This window comes from Mesoplodon densirostris, chromosome 5, assembly GCF_025265405.1.
Source record: "Mesoplodon densirostris isolate mMesDen1 chromosome 5, mMesDen1 primary haplotype, whole genome shotgun sequence".
Lineage (NCBI taxonomy): Eukaryota > Metazoa > Chordata > Mammalia > Artiodactyla > Ziphiidae > Mesoplodon > Mesoplodon densirostris.
In genome coordinates, this window is record NC_082665.1 from 46,737,218 (window position 1) to 46,752,205 (window position 14,988).

General features: G+C 40.9%; 1 non-coding gene across 1 annotated transcript; it reads right to left on the reverse strand.

Moving 5' to 3' along the window:
• Window positions 1–12,052: 12,052 nt before the first annotated feature.
• On the reverse strand, window positions 12,053–12,184 carry LOC132491471 (small nucleolar RNA SNORA68). The gene has a single exon (XR_009532688.1). It is a non-coding gene; the product is annotated as a small nucleolar RNA SNORA68 (small nucleolar RNA).
• Window positions 12,185–14,988: the final 2,804 nt, after the last annotated feature.

The following is a 14,988-nucleotide window of genomic DNA, read 5'->3' on the forward strand; positions in this document are numbered from 1 at the left end:
GAGCTGAAAAACCTTAAGGAGGTTTAGCCCTCAACAGGGTGAGGGAGGGTCTGGGAGCTCTGTAGGCGAGGGATTAAGAAACATTAGCTGAATGGGAACATATATATATATATATAACTGATTCACTTTTTTATAAAGCAGAAACTAACACACCATTGTAAAGCAATTATACTCCAATAAAGACGTAAAAAAAAAAAAAAGAAACATTAGCTGGGTATTAACCCTCCTTGACTGGTCTAGACCATTGAAAAGAATACCTCAAGGTGTAAGGGAGGAGGTGAAGGACAGATGGTGTCTGTGTTCAGAGAAGAAAGATCCACAGGGCAGTTTGGGGCCTCAGCCCTATCAGGGATATCCTTGCTGCATCCTGGATCCTGGGCCTATGCACCTGCCCACAATCACTTTGTCACTCCTAATCCCATTCCTGCCTCACCTCTCTCTACCTGGGCAACTCTTCTGTGCCTTTCAGAACTGGGATCTGGCTTCACCTCCCAATGATGCCATCCCTGACACCCCCAGGCTGACTTGGATAGCATCTTCTCCTCCTCTAGCCTCCTGTGCTCACCCCTACCTAACACTTGTCCTACAGACAACACATCTGTCTACCCCACCAGACTGTGAGCTTCGTGAGAGCAGGGTCTTTGTATCCCCAGCACCTACCACAATGCCTAGCATGTGGTTGGCTCTGAATGTTTATAGAATGAGTGAACAGAGAGAGGGCAGACTGAGCAGGAGAAACTGCCAGATGCTCCGAAGGAATCAAGAAGAAAGAGTGTTGTGAGACAGTGAGATGTGAGGGGAGAGGGAGAGGGGGCAAAATTGATGAAGGGGGTTAAAATGTACAAACTTTCAGTTATAAAATAAGTAAGTCCTGGGGATGTAAGATACAGCATGATGACTATAGTTAACAATACTATACTGTGTATTTGAAAGTTGCTAAAAGAGTAGATCTTAAAAGTTCTTATCACAAGAAAAAAAATTTGTAACTATGTGTGGTGATGGATGTTAACTAGTTAATTGCAGTGATCATTTTGCAATAGATACATATATAAAATCATTAGATTGTACACCTAAAGCTAATATTACATGTCAATTATACCTTAATGTTTTAAAAAACAGAAAAAGAACTATCACTCAAGGAAGGCTTTGTTTGCCTTTTCTAGATGCCTGTGATGGGGTTTGACTGAGCCTGGTGGTGATAAGTGAACCTCATTAATGAAAAGGAACCTCTCTGGCCCATTTCCTTTAAGAACCCCCTTCATTATTGCTCGAATTCTGAGAATACCCAAAAAGTTAGTAAAAGATAAGCAGGCACAGGCTGTTTTGAACATTTGCCTGGTCAGATAGGCTGGACTTGAGCCCAATTGTGTGCTAGTTTCCAGGTTTCCACCCCTCCCCACCCTTAGCCTTTCTATGTGCAGGGCCTCTCTCATTTCCTCCTCTGGTTTCCAGCGCCTTCCCTACATTCACCTTGTTATGGTACACTTAAGAAAGACCTTAACATCCTGATTAGTGTGAGTTTAAACCACACTTCCTAGGGGTTCAAATTATCTCCAAGGAGGATACTTGTATGTAAGTGTTATTTGTTGGGGTGGAGTAAAAGGCATCCCCTTGTCAAGCAATTTCAAGCATCAGAAAGCTGACAGGGACAAATCATACGTTTAGAGTAAGTTGTAAGACATAAGGTGTAAGGTAGATATTCTCACCCTTTTTGAACCCAGTTTCCTGCACTGCTGTGTGTTCTGTGTGACCCTACCAGCCAAAATGATTCTGACTAGACTTATACAAACTCATGAGGTATAGGTATATTAGTATCATTTTTCAAACACCACATGCTTCCCAGAATCCTTATGAACTTTACCCCTCCTCTCTGTCCCAAAGCTCTGTTGAACATAACTGACTTGAGGCCTGCTGATGGTATATGAGTCTGCCCTTTTCTGGAGAGGATTAGAAAAGACTCTGACATCCCTCTGGCCGATTTTCTGCCTTCTAAAAACACACAGTCATAATTCCCAGTAACTTTACTAAATTGTACTGCTTTCATCAATTCCCAAATTTTGAGAGCCAAACTTAAGAAATGTATTGGGTTGGCCAAAAGGTTCGTTCAGGTTTTTCATAAGATGGTATGAAAAACCTGAACGAACCTTTTGGCCAACCCAATATTATTCAAGTGACTCAGCTCTGTTATTTTCTGCTAGATACAGAAACTCAGGATAATTATAAATTGTGTTGCCAAACAGATATGTTTGTCTTGGCAAACTTCTGCCAATTTATCCAAAATTCTAATGAGGGTGGTCATGGGTGATAGTAGTGAGATTATCAAAGAAGTGGAATTTTTGAGATTTTTACTCAATTTTTGTCCTAGAATTTGCATTTTAAATTTTTAGGATTTTGGAGGCAAATATTTACACAAATCATTAAAATAATTGTTTTTTAAAGCTAATGTAGCCTAAATATCTAATTCAATTTGGTGTTGCTAATTTGTTTTTTCTTTAACTGAAGTAATTTTTTTTATTGGAGCATAGTTGCTTTACAGTGTTGTGTTAGTTTCTGCTGTACAGCAAAGTGAATCAGTTATACACATATATATATATCCCCTCCTTTTTGGATTTCCTTCCCATTTAAGTCACCACAGAGCACTGAGTAGAGTTCCCTGTGATATACAGTAGGTTCTTGTTAGTTATCTATTTTATACATAGTAGTGTATATATGTCAATCCCAATCTCCCAGTTCATCCCACCCCACCCCCGTCCCCCCTTGGTGCCCATACATTGGTTATCTACGTCTGTGTCTCTATTTCTGCTTTGCAAGTAGGTTCATTAGTACCATTTTTCTAGATTCTACATATATGTATTAGTATATGACATTTATTTTTCTCTTTCTGACTTATTTCACCCTGTATGACAGTCTCTAGGTCCATCCACGTCTCTGCAAATGGCACAATTTTGTTCCTTCTTATGGCTGAGTAATATTCCATTGTATATAGTACCACATCTTCTTTATCCATTCCTCTGTTGATGGACATTGAAGTTGCTTCCATGTCTTGGCTATTGTAAATAGTGCTGCAATGAACATTGGGGTGCATGTATCTTTTGGAATTATGATTTTCTCCAGATATATGCCCAGGAGTTGGATTGCTGGGTCATATGGTAGTTCTATTTTTAGTTTTTTAAGGAACCTCCATACTGTTCTCCATAGTGGCTGTATCAATCTACATTCCCACCAACAGTGTAAGAGGGTTCCCTTTTCTCCACACCCTCTCCAGCATTTATTGTTTGTAGATTTTTTTGATGATGGTCATTCCAACCAGTGTGAAGTGATACCTCATTGTAGCTTTGATTTGCTTTTCTCTAATAATTAGTGATGTTGAGCATCTTTTCATGTGTTTGTTGGCCATCTGTATGTCTTCCCTGGAGAAATGTCTATTAGGTGTTCTGCCCATTTTTTGGTTAGGTTGTTTGTTTGTTTGTTTGTTTTATTCAAACAGAAAGTCACAAAATTATAATCATCCTCATCAGTTCACTCAGTCCCATGTAATTAATTTTTTTTTCTTCTTGATCTTTTGTTAGCACTTTTATAAATTCATCAATTTTCCATTAGAGTTCTGAAAATGCTTATTCATTCAGTTCAGCAGCATAGTCAGTTACCAGAAACCTGTACTTGTCAGAGTCTTTTCCATGAATTCCTTGAAGATGAAACCCTTTTATAGGAACATTTTTGTGAAAGCATCAGAGTACACCCAGAACTGTCTGTAAATGACAAAAGGCTTAAAAATGACTACAGTTAAAGATTTGATGAAAGTTCATAATAATGCAATTGACAAGGCAATTTAGTTATTTCTGAGATATACATTTTAAAGTAATAACTAGAATTAAGACTTATAACATTATACCAGAACATATACGATTTTTAGAAATTTTATGTAATGTCTGAAACATTTATATTAACATATTTCCATACAAATAACCCAAAGAAAGTTTAGTATTAGTTGTTTTGTTTGTTTGTTTATACTGCAAGTTCTTATTAGTCATCAATTTTATACACATCAGTGTATACATGTCAATCCCAATCACCCAATTCAGCACACCACCATCCCCACCCCACCGCGGTTTTCCCCCTTGGTGTCCATACGTTTGTTCTCTACATCTGTGTCTCAACTTCTGCCCTGCAAACTAGTTCATCTGTACCATTTTTCTAGGTTCCATATACATGCGTTAATATACGATATTTGTTTTTCTCTTTCTGACTTTGTTTTTTTTTTTGATGTTGAGCTGCATGAACTATTTGTATATTTTGGAGATTAATCTCTTGTCAGTTGCTTCATTTGCAAATATTTTCTCCCATTCTGATGGTTGTCTTTTCATCTTGTTTATGGCTTCCTTTGCTGTGCAAAAGCTTTTAAGTTTAATTTGGTCCCATTTGTTTATTTTTGTTTTTATTTTCATTACTCTAGGAGTGGGTCAAAAAAAGATCTTGCTGTGATTTATGTAACTAAAGTAATTTTAAAATTAGTTTTTCATAGAAGTGTAGATACCACCCAAATATTCCAGAAAAATTTGATTAAATAGAGAAAGCCATGGTCCTGCCCCTTATATCTTTTATGTTCTGCCTTTAGCCCCTCTATAATTCTTTCCTATAGTAATATGTATGTGATATCTGGAGTTACAGCACCATTTTGTGACCAAGATTAAGAAAGTCCCATGAAAAAGTTTGCACAGCAGTAAGATTGAAGGAGCCTGGGTCCTGGTTACATCCTTGAGCAGATACACTAGCCCTGGGCTGCCTACCTTTGGGTTGTTATTATATGAGAAAAAATAAATTAAGGTACTGGTTGTCAGGTTTTCTTTTACTTGCAGCTTAAGTCTTTCTAATACTCTAGTTCTTCCTTGTTCGTTCAGATGCCCACCCTGGAACAAATCCACAATGGCTGGGGTAGGAGATAGGATCATGTTAGAACACAGGGGACCTCCCCCTATAATTAGTGTTGGAGAGAATGAGTGGTGAGTGTGGGATGTCATTTCTAGAAAAGGGGAAATATGGTAAGCAAACAATAGCATAAATGCCCAATTTAGAGAGAAATTTTTGAAGATTATCCCAGGTATTGAGCCTGTGGATCTGAGATTAACAAAAATATGAAATTCAGAAAGAAGAACTAGCAAGTATAGGGGGGACAGGAGGTAACCACTTTGATCCAGACAGTTGTTAAAAGAGTTGTTTCCACCAGTTTAGCCAAAGCTCTCCAGAAGTCCATTTGCCCGGATACAGCAGTTTCCTGGCCACCTACCCCTTCACTATACAATGCTCTCAACATCCATTCTAGGAGGCTTAAGAATATCATGGGTCAGCTGAAAGGTGTGGGGGAGGAATCATGTGGGAAAATGTTAGGGACAAAGTGTTGGGATATATGCAGGTGTCCCTTCTGTTAGGCAACCAAGGAACAATGGGCATTGGGCTGCTGTTGAGTAATCCTCACCAGACAGAAATGAGAATGACATTTAACATTGCTCCTGGGTACCTGCCTCCATGATGATTTCGTGACCCTAGCAACCAATGGTATTTGCAGAAGAGATGCAAAGCTGCTCCCATTCATGCCATGGAGAATTCATCTCATTTGGTGGACTAGAATACTCTCCTGGAAAATACACATTTAAAACCTTTTAACTTAAACCCATATCAACATCTTACTAAGCTTAGGAGTCGAGAATTGGTTTCCTTTGTTCTTGTATCTAACTAGAGTGACATTTTCTCCGATGTCTAACTGTTTAGCTAGGACCAGAACTTGCTTCTAAAAGTGATGGTGTTGAATGAATGCAGAGGGAGGGGAAGCACATTTAAAGTACTATCTCTTATTGCAGACACATTGAATTTAAGATGCTGGTGGGCTGTGTAAATCAAAATGTGGGTCCAGAAAGGGGTAAGGACTGGAAGGGTAGGTTTGTGAGATACCCACAGCTGGAATGATGAAAAGTTCACAGAAGAACTTTTAGAACAAAAGGATAAAGGGTTCAAAGTCCGAAGACAGAGCACAAGACACATTTAATGACAAAAGAAACAAGAAGTCTTGGCACCTTTGGTGCTATGTCCCAGAGGCATAGGGTGGGGGGCATCAAGGAGGAGAGTGTGGCCAGTGGACAGAAAGCTGCACTTTCTGATCAGAGAACTTAAGTGCTGAGTACCAGATACTAAAAATTATGAAGTCACTGGATGCCTTTGAGACAAAAGCTTCAGAGAACCAGATGACGTGGCAGGTAATTTAAAAGAATATATAGAACAATAGTAGCTCAGGGTGGGCAGTTATAAGATTGATCTTTTATCTGAGTTGGAAGACTTGAGCATGTTTTTGGTTTTTGTTTGTTTGTTTTTTGCTGAGAGGAGTGAGGCAACAGAGAGAACTAAAAATGCAACAACGTGCACCGCTAGGAGACCCCGTGACCAGACCCAAGTTTTAATTCCTTTGCTCTTTTTCCCAAATTGAACCATTCAGCCTCCATTCAGAGAGCACAAAGGTCAAGGGGAATGGGAATGAGATTGGGGGAAAGGATTAAACACTTTTGGTCCTGATATATGTACCTTCAAGGGACCAGGCTTTCTTGCTCCAAATAGTTGGTCCTACCCTCACCCTCATTCTAACCGGTTCCCAGGCAGCCTTAATGTCCTAGCCTCAACTGTAACCAAAGGGTTATGAGAACTTTGTGGGGTAACTTCTTGGTCAAACTGGATCCTGGTCATTCATTCTTCCTATAGACACTCATTTATCACTTTCTATGTGCTATGTTCAGAACAACCCCATAAAAGACGTAACCACTCTTATTACCCTCACATGATGAATCAGGAAACTGAAGTTTAGGTTTAGACAGAGACCAAGTGTAGACCTTGTTTCTAATGCTGTCTTTTTTTTTTTTTTTTTTTTGCGGTACGCAGGCCTCTCACTGTTGTGACCTCTCCCGTTGTGGAGCACAGGCTCCGGACGCGCAGGCTCAGCGGCCATGGCTCACAGGCCCAGCCGCTCCGCGGCATGTGGGATCTTCCCAGACCGGGGCACGAACCCGCGTCCCCTGCATCGGCAGGCGGACTCTCAACCACTGCGCCACCAGGGAAGCCCCTCTAATGCTGTCTTAACATTACTGCACTGTTCTTCATCTGACCCAGAGTCATTGTCCACTAAAACAATGAAACCAATATTTTCTAAATACCTGCACCTTATTAGGAACTTCAGAGTATGCAAAGGAGCTAATACCCTTCTCCCACCCTCCTAGAAAGAGGTTCCATTTGAGCCACCTCTTTAAATGAAATACCACACAGGCAGTCCCCATTCTGCATGGTACTTTGGGATCATAAAAATGACCATGCACACAGAAGCCAGAAAAATCAATCTTAATAATCAATGTGAAAAAAACTGATTGTTTTGTGATTTTTTTTTTTTTTTAGTGTTTATTTTTACTTGTTGACAGTTTGCTTTATTTATTTATTTATTTATGGCTGTGTTGGGTCCTCGTCTCCGCGCGAGGGTTTTCTCCAGTCACGGCAAGCAGGGGCCACTCCTCATCGCGGTGCGCGGGCCTCTCACTATCACGGCCTCTCTTGTTGCAGAGCACAGGCTCCGGACGCGCAGGCTCAGTAGTTGTGGCCCACGGGCCCAGTCGCTACGCGGCACGTGGGATCCTCCCAGACCAGGGCCCAAACCCGTGTCCCCTGCACCGGCAGGCAGACTCCCAACCACTGCGCCACCAGGGAAGCCCTCTTTTGTGATCTTTAAAAATGTTTTGTCAAAACGTTAAAGATTTAGCTACTGTAAGTTATAAATGAAAAAATATCAAAATTAGTAGTTATTTAGTACAATGCAATTTAAAGCATTAGAAACATTCAGAAGTAAAGTGTTTTATTTCTTTGCACTTATCAAGAATAGTTTCAACAGTGTTTGCCTTTTTTTTGTTGTATATCTTTATGATATGGAACGAGCATTTTTTCTATGCCTTGGTGAACTGTCAGGCTCCTTTCTAAGTTTGGATTAGCTTCCACTATTTTATCCTTTGTGCTTTCAGTGTTGTGAAATATTCCAAGAGTTCCTTTAATGTCAAGGTTTTTTGTTTGTTTATTTGTTTACCAGCATGACTTCCTCTGGGACATCTTTAGCTGGCTTGTCATAACCACTTTCTTCATTTATGTCAATAAGTAAACCTTCACTAAGTTCCTGTGATGCTTAATTTTATGTGTCAACTTGGTTGGGCCATCGTGTCCAGATATTTGGTCAAATTTTGAACTGCAATATCAGCTTTCACCACGGTCTCCAGTGTACTGGTTCACTATGCAGATTTTGGACTTGCCAACCTCCATAGTCATGGGATCAATTCCTTAAAATAAGTCTCTCACTATGTATATATAAACATATCCTATTGGTTCTGTTTCTCTGGAGAACGCCTACACAGTTCCTCTGGCTAAATATCTGTCTCAAACAGTGGTGGTGATGACATTTCCATGGTCAGCTTTTTCTAATTCTGTTTATATTCAATTAGAATTTCACTTTTTGTCGCTTTAGTACACTTTCGTCTCTATTGTCCAGTTACCTCTTTCAGTTTCATTCTTGTAAAATGTCACATGAGTTTATTACTGTTAGACAAAGAAGCAACATAGCTACACACTTTGCTCTTGGTATAGGCTCCGGACGCGCAGGCTCAGCGGCCATGGCTCATGGGCCCAGCCGCTCCGCGGCATGTGGGATTCTCCTGGACCGGGGCACGAACCCACGTCCCCTGCATCAGCAGGCGGACTCTCAACCACTGCGCCACCAGGGAAGCCCCTGTAGTATGTATATGTTAATTCCAACCTCCTAATTTATCCTCCCCACTGCCACATTTTCCCCCTTTGGTAACCATAAGTTTGTTTTCAAAGTCTGTGAGTCTGTTTCCATTTTTAAGTAAGTTCATTTGTATCATTTTTTTAAATTCCACATATAAGTTATATAATTGGTATTTGTCTTTCTCTGTCTGACTTAATTCACTTAGTATGATAACCTCTAGGTCCATCCATGTTGCTGCAAATGGCATTATTTCATTCTTTTTCATAGCTGAGTAATATTCCATTGTATATATGTACCTTACCTTACCTTATATATGTACCTTATATATGTAAAGAAGATAAAATCTTCTTTATCCATTCCTCTGTCGATGGACATTTAGGTTGCTACAGTCTTTCAAAAAAAGTAATGTGATTGGTCAGTGAATATCATGTGCACCTGTTATTTATGTAGTGATTTGTGGACTGAAGAGCTAGCACAAAGTTTGTGCTTTATTTTTTATTTTTTTAACATCTTTATTGGAGTATAATTGCTTTACAATGGTGTGTTAGTTTCTGCTTTATAACAGAGTGAATCAGCTATACATATACATATGTCCCCATATCTCCTCCCTCTTGCATCTCCCTCCCACCCTGCCTATCCAACCCCTTTAGGTGGTCACAATGCACCGAGCTGATCTCCGTGTGCTATACAGCTTGCACTTTATATATCCATCTTTATCTCTATCTACCGTGTGTGTGTGTGTGTGTGTGTGTGTGTGTGTGTGTGGTAACTGAAATTTGAACTATGTTGTTGGGGAGCTGGTGATACTTAACTAAACCATGGTAACTAACTGAAATTTGTGCATATTGAGGTCATGCAATTCAAGGACTGCCTGTATTTACTTTTGAATTGATTGTCTAGGTCCATAATTAATAAATCTCTACCATGAAGGGCAATAAAGCAAAGAAAACAGGTTCTCAGCTGAATCAGCAGCATCTCTGTAAAAATTCTACCATTCTGTCATTCTTGAAATACCTGATACTTGTTTTCTTGACTATTTTCTGTGAATAACTGGCTGCTTATAGAATCACATAAAAATGTTCAAATATAGAAAGTGGTTTGTGGCAAAGACAACTATTTGTCCACCGAAAATCCATTCTCCTCTTCTTCCTTTAATTATGGTACTCCAGGTTTTAGTGGGGCATATAGCTGCCTCACTGAAGACTACATTCCCACCCTCTCTTGAAGCTTATGGCCAAATTCTGGTCTATGGGATGTGAACAAAACTGTTGTATGCCACTTCTGGGTTTGTTCTTAAAAGGAAGGGCTGTGTTCTTCCCTGGTCTTTTCTCCATTGGCTGGGATACAGATGTAAGAGCAGGAAGTGGAGCAGTTATTTTGAACCCAAAATGGAATCTGTGTTAAGTGTAGATGTCAGGGCTACTACCTCTGGACAGTTATATCAAAGAGAATAAACTTCAATCTTGTTTTAGCCACTACATTTTGGGGTCTTTTTGTTACAGACATTTAACTCTAACCTAAAAAAATCCATGGATGGTTTCCTGTTCGGGAATAAGCTATAGCCTAACATAGTAATACAGGGGATTTATATATATCACACTAAATAGTTAATTGATTCTCCTCCCTTCCAACCCTAACTGAAAGAGGATAAGAAAAAAAAAAAACAGAAAGCTCTAAGTATAATCCCCTTCTGAGAGAATAAATTGAGCAGAACCTACTGAAGACAATTAATGATATAATGAAGCCACCACAGATAAGATGAGTAAAATCTGCCACTCCACAATGTGGATTTGATATTCCACATTTATCAGTTACTGTGCACTAAGGCTATGAGCCTCTATTCCTAGTAACCAGATGTGCTGGTATGGAGGCTTCCAATAATTAAATCGAATTCCCAGGAACTGCTGAGGTCTGATGAGAGACAGTTACTGGCAATATTTACATAACTTTTGGGACAAAATTAATTTAATGTAGTGTCAATCAGTTAAGTCATTGACATGGAAATAATTTACCCTGATACAGTTCTTAAAATTTGTAATTCATGGGGGCTTCCCTAGTGGCGCAGTGGTTGAGGTTCTGCCTGCCAATGCAGGGGACACGGGTTCGAGCCCTGGTCTGGGAAGATCCCACATGCCGCGGAGCAAATAGGCCCGTGAGCCACAACTACTGAGCCTGCACGTCTGGAGCTTGTGCTCCACAACAAGAGAGGCTACGACAGTGAGAGGCCCACGCACGCGATGAAGTGTGGCCCCTGCTCGCCGCAACTAGAGAAAGCCCTCGCACAGAAACGAAGACCCAACACAGCCAAAAAAATAAATTAATAAATTAAAAAAAATGTGTACATCATGAAATGTGGCTCTTTTGTAAGGAACTGATAAAAGATCTGATTCAACACCAACAAACGTGTAATACTCATGTATATACACTAGAGGGCACTCACCTTCTACTATTTTCTATTTGAGCTACATTTACCATAGTGGCTTTCAAACAAGTGTATAGAAGAATCACATTGGGAATCTTATTTGAAATGTATACCCTTAGGTTGTGAAGGAGGCTGTGAATATGTATTTTAGTAAGAGGCTATAAGGGAGCATGGTTAAGAGGATGGCTCGTGAAGCCTGACCGCCAGCGTTTGAAACCTGGCTTTGCCACTTATGAACTTGGACAATTATTTAACCTCTCTGTGCCTCAGTTTCCTCATCCATCAGATGAAGTTAGAAATAGCACCTACCTCTTAGGGTTGTTGTAATGATTAAAAGAGTTAACCTAGAACATACAGCCTAATGTCTGGCAATAAATATTCACTCTATTATTAGAAGATTTTTTTGTTTTTGTTTTTGTTTTGTTTTGTTTCATTTGGTTGGTTGTTTTGGTTTACCCGAAGCGTTTTATTTGGGCAGACTTGGGGACTGCGAGGGCCTGCACATAAAAGAAGGTGTTGGGCCTCTTGGTGGTGAAGCATGGCTTGTGCTGACAACACAGGACCTGGTGGGGCAGCCAGAAGTTGATCTTGGAGTCATGGAATTGCTTGACTGATGGTGGGGGACACCTGCTGGCTGCGACCTCCTCCACCTTCATGATCTGGATCGAGTGGGCCCAGGTGCGGGGCCGGGCGCCCACGTCGTGGTCTGCAGGGCTCAGGAGGGGACAGGGTGAATTGTACATCCCCCCAAACCTCCCATCACGTGTGGGGGAGGTGGGCACTTGGGAACCCGGTGGTCACAGCATCTGGTCCCAGCAGGCACTGGCTACCAGGGGTGTAGACCCTCCAAATTCACTTTGAGAGGCACGACCGCAGCCCCCAAAGGCAACGAGATCCACTTGCTGGTAGCACCTCTGTTTAAATTGCTGCTATATGAAACAGCAGTTCTTGGGGCTAGGGCCTTAGAAGTGTTTAATAAAGATGCTCATTGATTTTGTTCGAAAGAGACTTGAGAACCATGCTTGAGAAACACAGGACTCTTTTTAAAAGAAAAAAGATATTTTCAACATTCTACCCAGCTGGGCTGAGACTTCAGGCTTTAACCCCTGCTAGAGTGAAAACGGAATGGCAGGAACCAAAGGTACAGGGTGGAGAACGGAGCAGGATGAAGCTGGTCTTCGTATGTTCTTCCAGAGAGTTTGTATTTTATTCAGAAGTCAGTGGAAATTCATCTAAGACACTGAGGGAGAAGATGGCATAATCAGATTGATATTTGAGATAGATCACTCTGCAAGTGGAGTGGGGGATGGAGAGTGAGTGGTGATGCTGAGGCAGATAGATAGGGGAGGTCAGGTAGATGCAGTACTGCTACTTTTCCATCCTACGGAATGGTCTCCAGAAAGCATTACAGTTATTTACATTAGTGACTCCAGTGTTAATAATTTGAAGCTTATATATGCTTTCTTCTTAGTTCAAAATAGAGTGGAGTTTGTAATGAAGCACTCTACCTACCCTATGATTTATATACACTATAGAGTATACAGTACCTGGCAGGCATCCTCCCTAGGTTTTTTTTTTTTTTTTTTTTTTTTTTGATTGATTTATGGCTGTGTTGGGTCTTCGTTTATGTGCAAGGGCTTTCTCTAGTTGTGGCAAGCGGGGGCCACTCTTCATCGCACGTGCAGGCTCAGTAATTGTGGCTCACGGGCCCAGTTGCTCCGCGGCATGTGGGATCTTCCCAGACCAGGGCTCGAACCCGTGCGTGTCCCCTGCATTGGCAGGCAGATTCTCAACCACTGCGCCACCAGGGAAGCCCCTCCCTAGGTTTTGAGGCAGTCACCAACTGCCTCACAACACCAGAGGCTGTAAAAGGGGCACATTTTGCATCCTGACTTGAGATACTGTAGAGATTGGGGTAGATTTCCAGTAGCCATGGCAGCTTTGAAGTGTCTGACCGAAAAGGTTTAAAATAAACTTCAGTTCTGCTCTATCACTTCCTCAGCCAGAAGGGGAGGAGCTGCCAGTGGGGTGGGAGGAGTGGAGGAGGAGGGGAAGGCTGAAGTTACACTCTCCTTATTGGCTTTACCTAAAATTCACCAACACTGTTCTGCTACCATCAAATTAGCAGAGTCGACAGTGCTAGGGAAAATAGCTACATGAGTCTTTTCTCTAGTTCCTGAGGAGGGGCTATAAACGATTTTATGAGAAAAGAATCCATCCCTTGGGCTTCCCTGGTGGTGCAGTGGTTGGGGGTCTGCCTGCCGATGCAGGGGACGCGGGTTCGTGCCCCGGTCCGGGAGGATCCCACATGTCGCGGAGAGGCTGGGCCCGTGAGCCATGGCCGCTGAGCCTGCGCGTCCAGAGCCTGTGCTCCGCAATGGGAGAGGCCACAACAGTGAGAGGCCCGCGTACAGCAAAAAAAAAAAAAAAAAAGAATCCATCCCTGGAGCCCCCTCTGACAGGATCAGTTCCTACTTGTGCACTCAGCCAAGCCTTATATATCACCCACATACCTAGTCACTAAATTCCTTAGAAACATATCTGTTTCTAAGTCTCTGAAAACATGCAAAATGTAAATAGATAAAACAGCTCTTCCCTCTGTTGTTCAGATTGCAGAATCATAGATTATTATCTTAGACTGCTTAGAGCTAGAAAGAACCTAATCCAATGGTTTTCAAATTTGTTTTAGTATCAGATCCCTTCAAATGAAATCCTGTCAAGTTCAATTAATATGTTCAATTAATTGAACATTAATATGTGAACAGAAAGCAGAGCTACTTCTGTTTCTATCTGGGCAGTGCCTCTCTCTGTTTGTCACACCTCCAACACCCTATTGTGTGAATTAATTCTTTGAACACCTGGGACTTAGAGGAGCAAAGTCTGATTTGGAGCAAAGTCATGATTAAACAATTCCTTCCATTTTACAGAGGACAGATATGAGTCCCAGAGAGTTGGTAATTATTTGAGTAGAGTGTAAAATCAACAGGGGGATGCACAGAAATAAAATCAAAGGTTATTGTTCAAATGCATGATAGAGAATAGAGTTTGGAAAGGATTTTCTTAATGGTTTCTTCAAAGTTGGATCAATGAGTCAAGAAAAACATGATAAATTGCAATGTGTGAGGGACAAGAAGAAGGTTTAATTTAGATCTAGAGAAGGATTTCAATAGAAAGAGATGCAAACTTTGGAACTTTGAAATCTCTGGCCCAGAATTTGTTCAATGTAGCAAAGCTGCATATCTGTCTACAGAGAATCAAAGCCAGCTTTTAATTAAAGTCCTGCATTGTGCTGGAGACCTTCAGCCCTATCAGCCATTAGTCATCATCATCCTTGGCATTATCAAATATCCATTACAGGTCTTTACAAGTTTAACCCAGAGGTCCTTTTTCCACTGGACATGGTTTGTGCAGATCAATAATTTAGACAGACCACAACATGGTAATTTCCTGAAGATTCGTAGGAGAAAAACTACTCAGTTCCAACCTTTCTTGCTTTTGTTTCTGCATTCAAAATCAAACTCAAAACTTGCCTGGTGCAGGAAATATCTACCCACCTGACTTGGTTCATTACTGTGCTCAGCAACTTCTGTTTTGAACTTAACTTGCTGAACCTCTGTTCCTCACCTGTAGAGATAATAAGAAAGATTTCTTACTGTGCTTATATGAATAAATGGAAATAAAATACATTAGCCATTTAGCACAGTGCCTGGCACATAGTAATTATATTAAAACTGTTAGTTTCAGCATGAATCTCTGATAAACCAAGGTC